This window comes from Nannospalax galili, unplaced genomic scaffold (genome assembly GCF_000622305.1).
Source record: "Nannospalax galili isolate Female #2095 unplaced genomic scaffold, S.galili_v1.0 scaffold530, whole genome shotgun sequence".
In the NCBI taxonomy this organism is placed as follows: domain Eukaryota; kingdom Metazoa; phylum Chordata; class Mammalia; order Rodentia; family Spalacidae; genus Nannospalax; species Nannospalax galili.
The window spans coordinates 1,160,095-1,168,084 of NW_008328331.1; the positions used below are offsets into that span (position 1 = coordinate 1,160,095).

General features: G+C 44.9%; 1 pseudogene; it reads right to left on the bottom strand.

Moving 5' to 3' along the window:
- Positions 1–3,047: 3,047 nt before the first annotated feature.
- On the bottom strand, positions 3,048–3,923 carry LOC103728713 (annotated as a pseudogene).
- Positions 3,924–7,990: the final 4,067 nt, after the last annotated feature.

The window sequence follows — 7,990 nt, forward strand, 5'->3', positions numbered from 1 at the left end:
AAACATCCAAAAGAAGCCAGGTGTGGTGGCGCACACCTTTAATCCCAGCACTTGGGAGGCAGAGGCAGATGGATCTCCATGAGTTCAAGGCAGCCTGGTCTACATAGTGAGTTCCAGGTCAGTTGGGGCTACAGGGAGTCCCTATCTCATAAGACCTTAAGAGTAAAAATAAATTGGTTTATTGGGCCAACAGTATGGTCTTAAACATCCAAAAGAAGCCAGGTGTGGTGGCGCACACCTTTAATCCCAGCACTTGGGAGGCAGAGGCAGATGGATCTCCATGAGTTCAAGGCAGCCTGGTCTACATAGTGAGTTCCAGGTCAGTTGGGGCTACAGGGAGTCCCTATCTCAAAAAGACCAAAAAAAAAATGCAAAAGAAAAGTAGAAGCGAAAATTAAAGTTATCAGTATATTTTAAGAGTTCGAAGGACTATACAACCCAGACATCAGACTTAAGTTCTTATGCTATTTACACAATTATCTCTCATTAACGATTTTGTTCCTAAAAAGACAATGCTACTCAGATGTAAGACTTCAAATCTTGGTCTGCAATACTGTAGTGCCCACCTACAGCTAAATGAGACAACCCACTATTGTTCGAGCTTAAAAATTAAATGATGGCTAAATTTGTTTTCTCTCCCTACTTTTGAGAGAGCCTTTGAGAGGTAAATGACACTGATTCTAGCCACTCCAACAGCTATCAAAATGCCTGAAAACAAATTCTGAGTCCATCACTCTCGAGTCCAGCCTTGGCAAGAAGAAAAAAAAAAAGCTATTACCTTGGGGCTAACCATTGCTCCTTGCCTCTTCAGATATTTTCAAGACCAAATCCAAAAACTAACTTATACTAATTTTAATCAGTTGTTACTTTCTTTCCCTCCACATGTATACAAGTGCCTGTTAACCATGTCAACCATTGAGGACCCTGTTCAGATGCATGAAGAGGGAACGCCCCGCTGTCTTGATAGACCGCCCTAATCCAGCACCCCCCCACGTCGACCTTGTCCAGCAGGAAGTAGCAAGACGACCATGGAACCCCCTATCCTATAACACAAAAGGCTGGAATGTTAGGGGTTTTGATCTACAGTAGCACCCCCACCCCCTAAACAGGGCCTCATGGGTTCGCAAGCCCCTGAGAATGTAGGAACCGAGTTGATAAACACCCTGGTTTTTGAAGTCAAGAGAAGCAGACTTTCCTACATCTTTTGGCCAGCACAGAAGGCTTTCCCTTCTATCTCAAAAGGGTAAACAGACACCTCTTGAACCAAATCCTGGCTATAAAGACCCCAGCCCCCAACCCGTGGACTGACATTTTCCCTCCCCGAAAGGGAATCTGTCCCATGTGAGGCTTCCTTTACTAATAAACTATCCTGCTGGAGTTCTGTGTCCTAATGCTTTCTCCCAATCGACCAGATTCATCTCTCAACTTCATCTATGACTCAGCAGGACTTGAGTAGCTCAGCTTTTCTTGATGGCAGAATAAGGGTTTGTGTTTTGGGGTTTTTGAGACAGGACTTCAGGGTCCAGGTATATGGCCTTGAACTCTTGATTCTCCCTTCCTCTACCTCCCAAGTGCCAGGACTACAGGAGTGTACCACACGAGGCTGTGGATGACTTTGAAGCTCCACTTTTCACTGTTACCAGGAGCCAGCATCAGGTGCTCCCTTTTTTGGTGCTGTGAGAGATATTTCTGGCAAAGAATTTTCAACAGCCCTGCTTGGTGAATAGTCCCAGGACAGGCCCTGTCCTTGGTTCTCTCAAGAGGCCTGTTCTGTTTCCCAGAGACCTGATGTACAGGACATGGACCTGTTCTTACCCTCCTGGTGTGTAGGACTAGGACCCTGAGGACCCACAGATACTCTGCCCTTCCTATCACTGAGATCTGATTTTTGTGAGTGCACACCAAGACATCCAGTCAGTACTGACATCCCAGTCTCCATCCAAACCAAACCTGGACTGGGCTTCTCCTGCCTGTCTGGGAACAACTGGGAAGGTGGACTAGGTGCTACCCATCAACCGCACCCTGCCCTGGGTCTGTCTAGCCTCTGGTTGTCCTGCGAACCTGCTCTGCCCTCCCCCTGCCTTAGGCTTTACCAAGCCCAAGGGAGCCTCTTAAGACATAGGCTGACGTACATCAGCAGCTTCAATAATTAGCTGGATTGAGGGATTGAGACCTGGGGCTCGAGAGATGGCTCAACAGTTAAAAACACTGGCTGTTCTTGCAGAAGATCTGCGTTTGAATCCCAGCACCCACATGGCAGCTAACAACTGTCTGTAACTCCAATTCCAGGGGCCCCAGTAGCCTCTTCTGTCCTCCGGAGGCATTGCACAATACGGGTGCACTTACCTACATGCAGGCAATACACATGTACACATAAAATAAAAAGAATAAAGTTTTTTTTTGTCTTTTTTGAGACGGTCTTCTTGTAGCCCCAGCTGTCCTGGAACTCACTATGTAGACCAGGCTGGCCTCGAACTCACAGAGATCCACCTGCGTCTGCCTCGCAGGTGCTGGGATTAAAGGCGTGTGCCACCATGCCCGGCAAAAAATAAAATATTTTTTAAAAAAGAAAAGGGCCAGGCATGGTGGTGCATGCCTTTAATCCCAGAATTTGGGAGGCAGAGACAGGCAGAGCTCAGTGAGTTGGAGGCCAGCCTGGTCTACATAGTGAGTTCCAGGAGAGCTGGGGCTACAGGGACACCCTGTCTCAAAAAAAAAAAGACGAAAAAGAAAAAAAAGGAAAAAGGGATTGAGTTCTTTCTACAGTGGTTCTGGGGCTGCTGTTTCGGGATTGAAGCCAAACTCTGGGGAAAACACTTGTTGCAGCTGTGTTGCAGGCAAGTGGTGAATCTAACCATCCCTGTATGAGATGGGGGCCAATTGGTGGTCACTTCTAAAAGGACAGTCTTTAAAGAGAAAAAAGACCTTTCATACAGAGAGCTTATGGTTAGATCCCTCTCTAGGGAGAAGCATCTGCGGTCTTCGCCTGGCCCAGTTGTAGAGCTCCTAAGCCAGTTTCCAGAGGCCTGGGTTACTGGGTTTCTCAATCACAGACAAGCCTGGGACCTCCTCTGGGAAGAGCCACTGGTTAGCTGTGCAGGGGGAACCTTCTGCCGCTGCTGCTGCTATAGCTTTTTCAGGGCTCTGTAGGCTTGTACAGCCCATTCTCACTCTTCCCCCAGGATTCGCTGTTGGGCCGGTGAATTGACTGGAGGATGGGACATACCACCTGGGCCCAAAAGCATCTTCACCATCAGTGACTTCTTGCCATGCGCATCTTTGCTTATACTCCTGGGCTGGGCTATGAACTCTGGGGGCTGTAACATAATCGCTCCAAACTTGATATTATCTTTCAGCAACTCCTGCTCCAGCCTGTACACTGCCCTTGCCTCCTTTTTCTCCTGGGTTTTATCTAATTTTCTCTTCTGGTATGCTTTCTTCCGCTCAGACTTCTTCGTGGAAGCTGCCTGCACCTCTGGCTGCCAAATGGCCTGGTTCTTGCTAAGGAATAGCATGTGCTGGGTCTCCTGCTCCATGCAATGGATGTAGGCCACATCAGACTTCCTTTTCTTTTGCTTGAGCTTGAGGACAACGATGTCTGACTCCTCTCCCTTTGCTTCCTTTTCCAGTGTCTTACTGAAGGTCACCTGCGCCTCTCTCTTTCTCTTCTTGTTAACCGAGCTCTATTTTCATGTCCTGCCTGCTCTTCATAATCTCTCTGAGTTGGAAAGGGATTTCTTGCTCATCTGGTTCCTGGGCTTGTAATTCACTCTCTTCTTTTCTTTCCTGCACTGTCCCCAAGCCTGCTGTCCCTGCAGCTGCAGCTGTCTGGGCCCCAAGGCCCCACCGACTGTGCACTCCCCTCCGTTGTGTAGCCAGGACCCGCCAGGGGCCGCCCTAGGTGCATACCACCTAAAATCCATATTTTTCTTAAATATTCCATTGGTATCTACATCAGTCCTCCACTTGAGACTCATTATTTTAATTCAGAGTTAAACTACAGAGTCTCATTTTCTTCTTGATCTAGGGCCCCCTACAGTGCCATGACCTTGGCTGTGGTTAATCTCTCTACAGTGGTTCTACAGAAGAACTAATACATCTCATGAAAAGGGATGCCAGAAAGGAAGTGACAGCAGGTTTCCAGCATTACTACTACTATATCAATAAAGGTTTTGAACCCTCTACAAGTAGAAAAACATCTTCCAAATAAAGAGCTAGGGTCCCAGCCCTTAATCCTTTCTAGGTTTGTTCTGGTACATGGACTATTTTTCTGATGCTATTTTTTTTTTTGTTTTTTTTTTTACAGATTGCCCATCGTCATCTATTTGGAGGCAACAGTCACTTTTTTACATGGTGTGGTGGGGGGAGTGAATTCTGTTTCTGTTATGCAACAAGCACATTACTGGCTGAGCCATCTCCCAGCCTCTCCCTGTTTTAAGAATCAATCAGACAACAAGCAATTTCTAATGCCAAATGGTTTTGGCAAATAGTGGCTCTCATTTGAGTTTTGGGGTAGCTAGGAGGTCAAAGCAGTTTGGTTGGTTATAATTTCTTTTTTATTTTTTAAACATTTTATTATTTTTATTTTTCATGTATGAGTGCATTCCCTGCATGTGTGGAAGTTCATCAGTGTTGTGCAATGCCAGTGGAAGTCAGAAGCAGGTGATGGATGCCTAGACCTGGAATTATGGACAGATGTTAGCCACCATTTGGGTGCTGTGAGTCAAACCCAGATCCTCTTCAGGAGCAGTGACTCAAACCCAGATCCTCTGCAGGAGCAGCCAGTGATCTTAACTGCTGAGAGGGTAATTAATGGTGAATTTTTAAAATCGAATTTGTATGTATTTCATAGTAAAGTTAGTGTCCCCAGATGTCCTTCAGTGCAGGCTCATCCATTGGGATCTAGACAGCCTATCTAAGAGTCCCTCCCTTAAAGAAGATCAGCTTTTCCTTACCCAGAAGTAATCATCTGCCAGTAATTCTTTGACTAAGATTGGGGCCTACTGTTCATTTCTACAGATCTTGCTGGGGGTTTTTGTGTGTGTGTGTGTGTGTGTGTGTGTGTGTGTGTGTGTGTGTGTGCTTAAGTTTACATGGGTCTTGTGTATACTGACATCATTGCTGTAGGTTTGTATGAGACAGGTCCCAAGCGCCTGTAGGTTTATTTCTGTATGGTCATGCACCTCGTTCCTGGCTCTTACAATCTTTCCACCCCCTCTTCTGCAATGGTGCCAGAGCCCTGGGTAGACGGATTTTAATATAGAAATCCTGTCCAAGGACCCACACTCTGGAGACTCTTATTCTCTGTGTTTTGGCCATTTGTGACCTTTTGCATTCCTGGGCCCTTATTGCATGAGGAAGCTTCATTGATGAGAGTTGAAAGATGCATTAGTGTACTCTTCATCCCTTGTTCTATGTTCTGTGAGCTTTAGATACAGAGGTCACATCCTAGATGTGCTGCTTAGACTTGGGCAAGTCACAGAAATGGAGTGCGCCAGAGTTTGGTGCAAATATGTTCATGGTTGTAATATCTTCTTCATCAATTGTTCCTTGTATCAGAATTAAATGTCCCTCTTTATCTATTCTGATTAGTTTTAGTTTGAAATCTATTTTGTTAGATATTAGAATTGCAACCCTGTTTCTTAGTGCCATTTGCTTGGAATATTCATTTACACTCTTTCAACTTAAGGTAGTGCCTGTCCTTGAAAGTGAGATGGGTTTCTTGCAGACAACAAAAGGATGAATTTTGTTTCTTAATCCATTCAACTAGTCTGTATCTTTTGACTGGGGAGTTCATTCCATTGATATTTAAAGTTATTATTGAAAGATGTGTATTGGTTGCCATCATTTTGATTACTGTTTGCATTCTTTGTCTAATTTTGTGTTTCCACAATTGTACCTTTATTAGTTCCTTTCTGTTGCCCCTGGGGTAGAGTGTTCCTTTCTCCATTCTTCATATTGCTTCAAGTATTCTCTGAAGGGTTGGTTTTGTGGACATGTATTCTTTCAAGCCCTTCTGTGTCATGGAAGATTTTTGTTTCCCCTTCAACTATAATAGGCATTGTTGCTGGGCAAAATATTCTGGTGTGCCATCTATGGTCATTTAGAACTAGGAATACTTTGGTCCAGGCTCTTCTGGCTTTCATAGTTTGCATTGCTAAATCAGCTGTAATTCTAATGGGTTTTCCTTTATATGTGAGTTGTAGTTTTTCTTTTGCAGCTTTCAGTATTCTCTATTTGTCTTGTACATTTAGTGGTTTTTACCGTATGTCCTGGGAAGTTTCTTTTCTGGTCCTGTCTATTTGGTGTTCTATGTGCTTCTTGTATCTGTATGGGGATATCTCTTCTTAATTTTGGGAAATTCTCTTCTACAATCCTGTTTAACATCTGGTCGATGCCGTTAACCTGAAATTCTTCTCTTTCCTCTAGGCCTATGATGCATAGATTAGGTCTTTTCATGATGTCCCACATTTTCTACATATTCCATTCCTATGTTTTTATTAACTTTTTATAATCTTTGCTTGAGTGGTTCAGTTCTCCAACTTTATCATCCAGTGTTGATATTCTGTTTTCCATTCATTCATTCTATCAGTGAGGCTTTCTCCTGTTGTTTTGAATTGTCTCACTGAGTTTTTCCACTTCCTTCATTTCAGCATGAGTTTTCTTTAATGTTTCTATCTCTTTTGTGAATTTAGTCAGAAATTTATCCCTATCTTCTTTTAGTTCTTTGATTTGTTTGTTTTATTGTTTGTGTGTGTGTGTTCTTTAAATTTGTTGAATTGTTTGATCATGTTTATGATTGTTCTTTTAAATTCTGTGTCCTGGGTTATCTCTAGCAAGTTCACCTTGCAGAAATCTTCTGTAGAACTGGTGGAGTTTGGTGGAAACATACTATTTTAGTTTTCTATATTATTTTTTTCCATTGTGGTCTTGGCGTGTGGGTTTCTTTTGTTGTTTGTGATTCTGGTATGAAATTCAAGCCTTTCTTTGTTGAGCTGAAGTCTGATTCTGTTTGTATTATTGGTGTGCCTTGGTTGTTTTCTTATTGGATATGTAAAGCTGGTTGGTCTGTGTTTCAGGTTCTCTCAGATTGCATATTGGAGGGAACAGATGGCTTCAGATCAGCTACTCAGGAGCTCCCAGAGAGGCCCAAGCCAGGCTCCAGTCAGGTAATCTCAGGCTTTCTTTTAAAGTCTGGACCCCTACTAGTGGCACTCACAGAATAATTTGGGAAATTCACTAAGGGGAGACCCAATTTAGGCACTCTCAGGCAGTCTGCTAAGGTCTCAGCCCCTACTGTAGGAAGGAGAAGTCTAGCCCTGGCAAGCCAGGAGGGTCCTCATATGGTCCCAGTGTAGGGGGAATGAGCATGGTGTGACTTGGGGATGCTCACCACCATGTGGAGGCTGGATCCAGGAACTCTCAGGTGGTCTTCTAAAGTCTCTTTCCCTACTATAGTGCAGGGAGGTCTAGCCCTGGTGAAGTTGGAGGGGTCTCATGTGCTCCCAGTTAGGGAGTTGGATACAGTGCCTTTTGGGGAAGCTCACCACCACCTGGAGGCCAGATTCCAGCACTCTTACAGGGACTGCTGAGGTCTGGGCCCCTAATGCAGGGCGGAGATGTGTAGTCCTGGTGAGGTGGGAGGGGTATCAATGGTCCCAAGGCAAGGGCTTGGGCATGGCATGATCTTGGGAAGCTTACCACTATGCAGAGGCCAGATCCATGCACTCTCAGGCTGTCTACTAAGGTCTCATCCCCTACTCTACTGTAGAGTGGAGAGGTATAGTCCTGGTGAAGTGCAAAGAGCCTCACGTGGTCCCAGTGCAGGGGTCTGGGCACCGCATGATTTGGGGAAGCTCACCACCACTCAGAGCCTGGATCCAGGCACTCTTAGCCAGTTTGCTGAGGTCTGGGCCCCTACTATAGGGCACAGAGGTCTAGCTCTGACCAAGTGGTAGAGGCCACAAATGATCCCTGTTAGGTTCCTGGC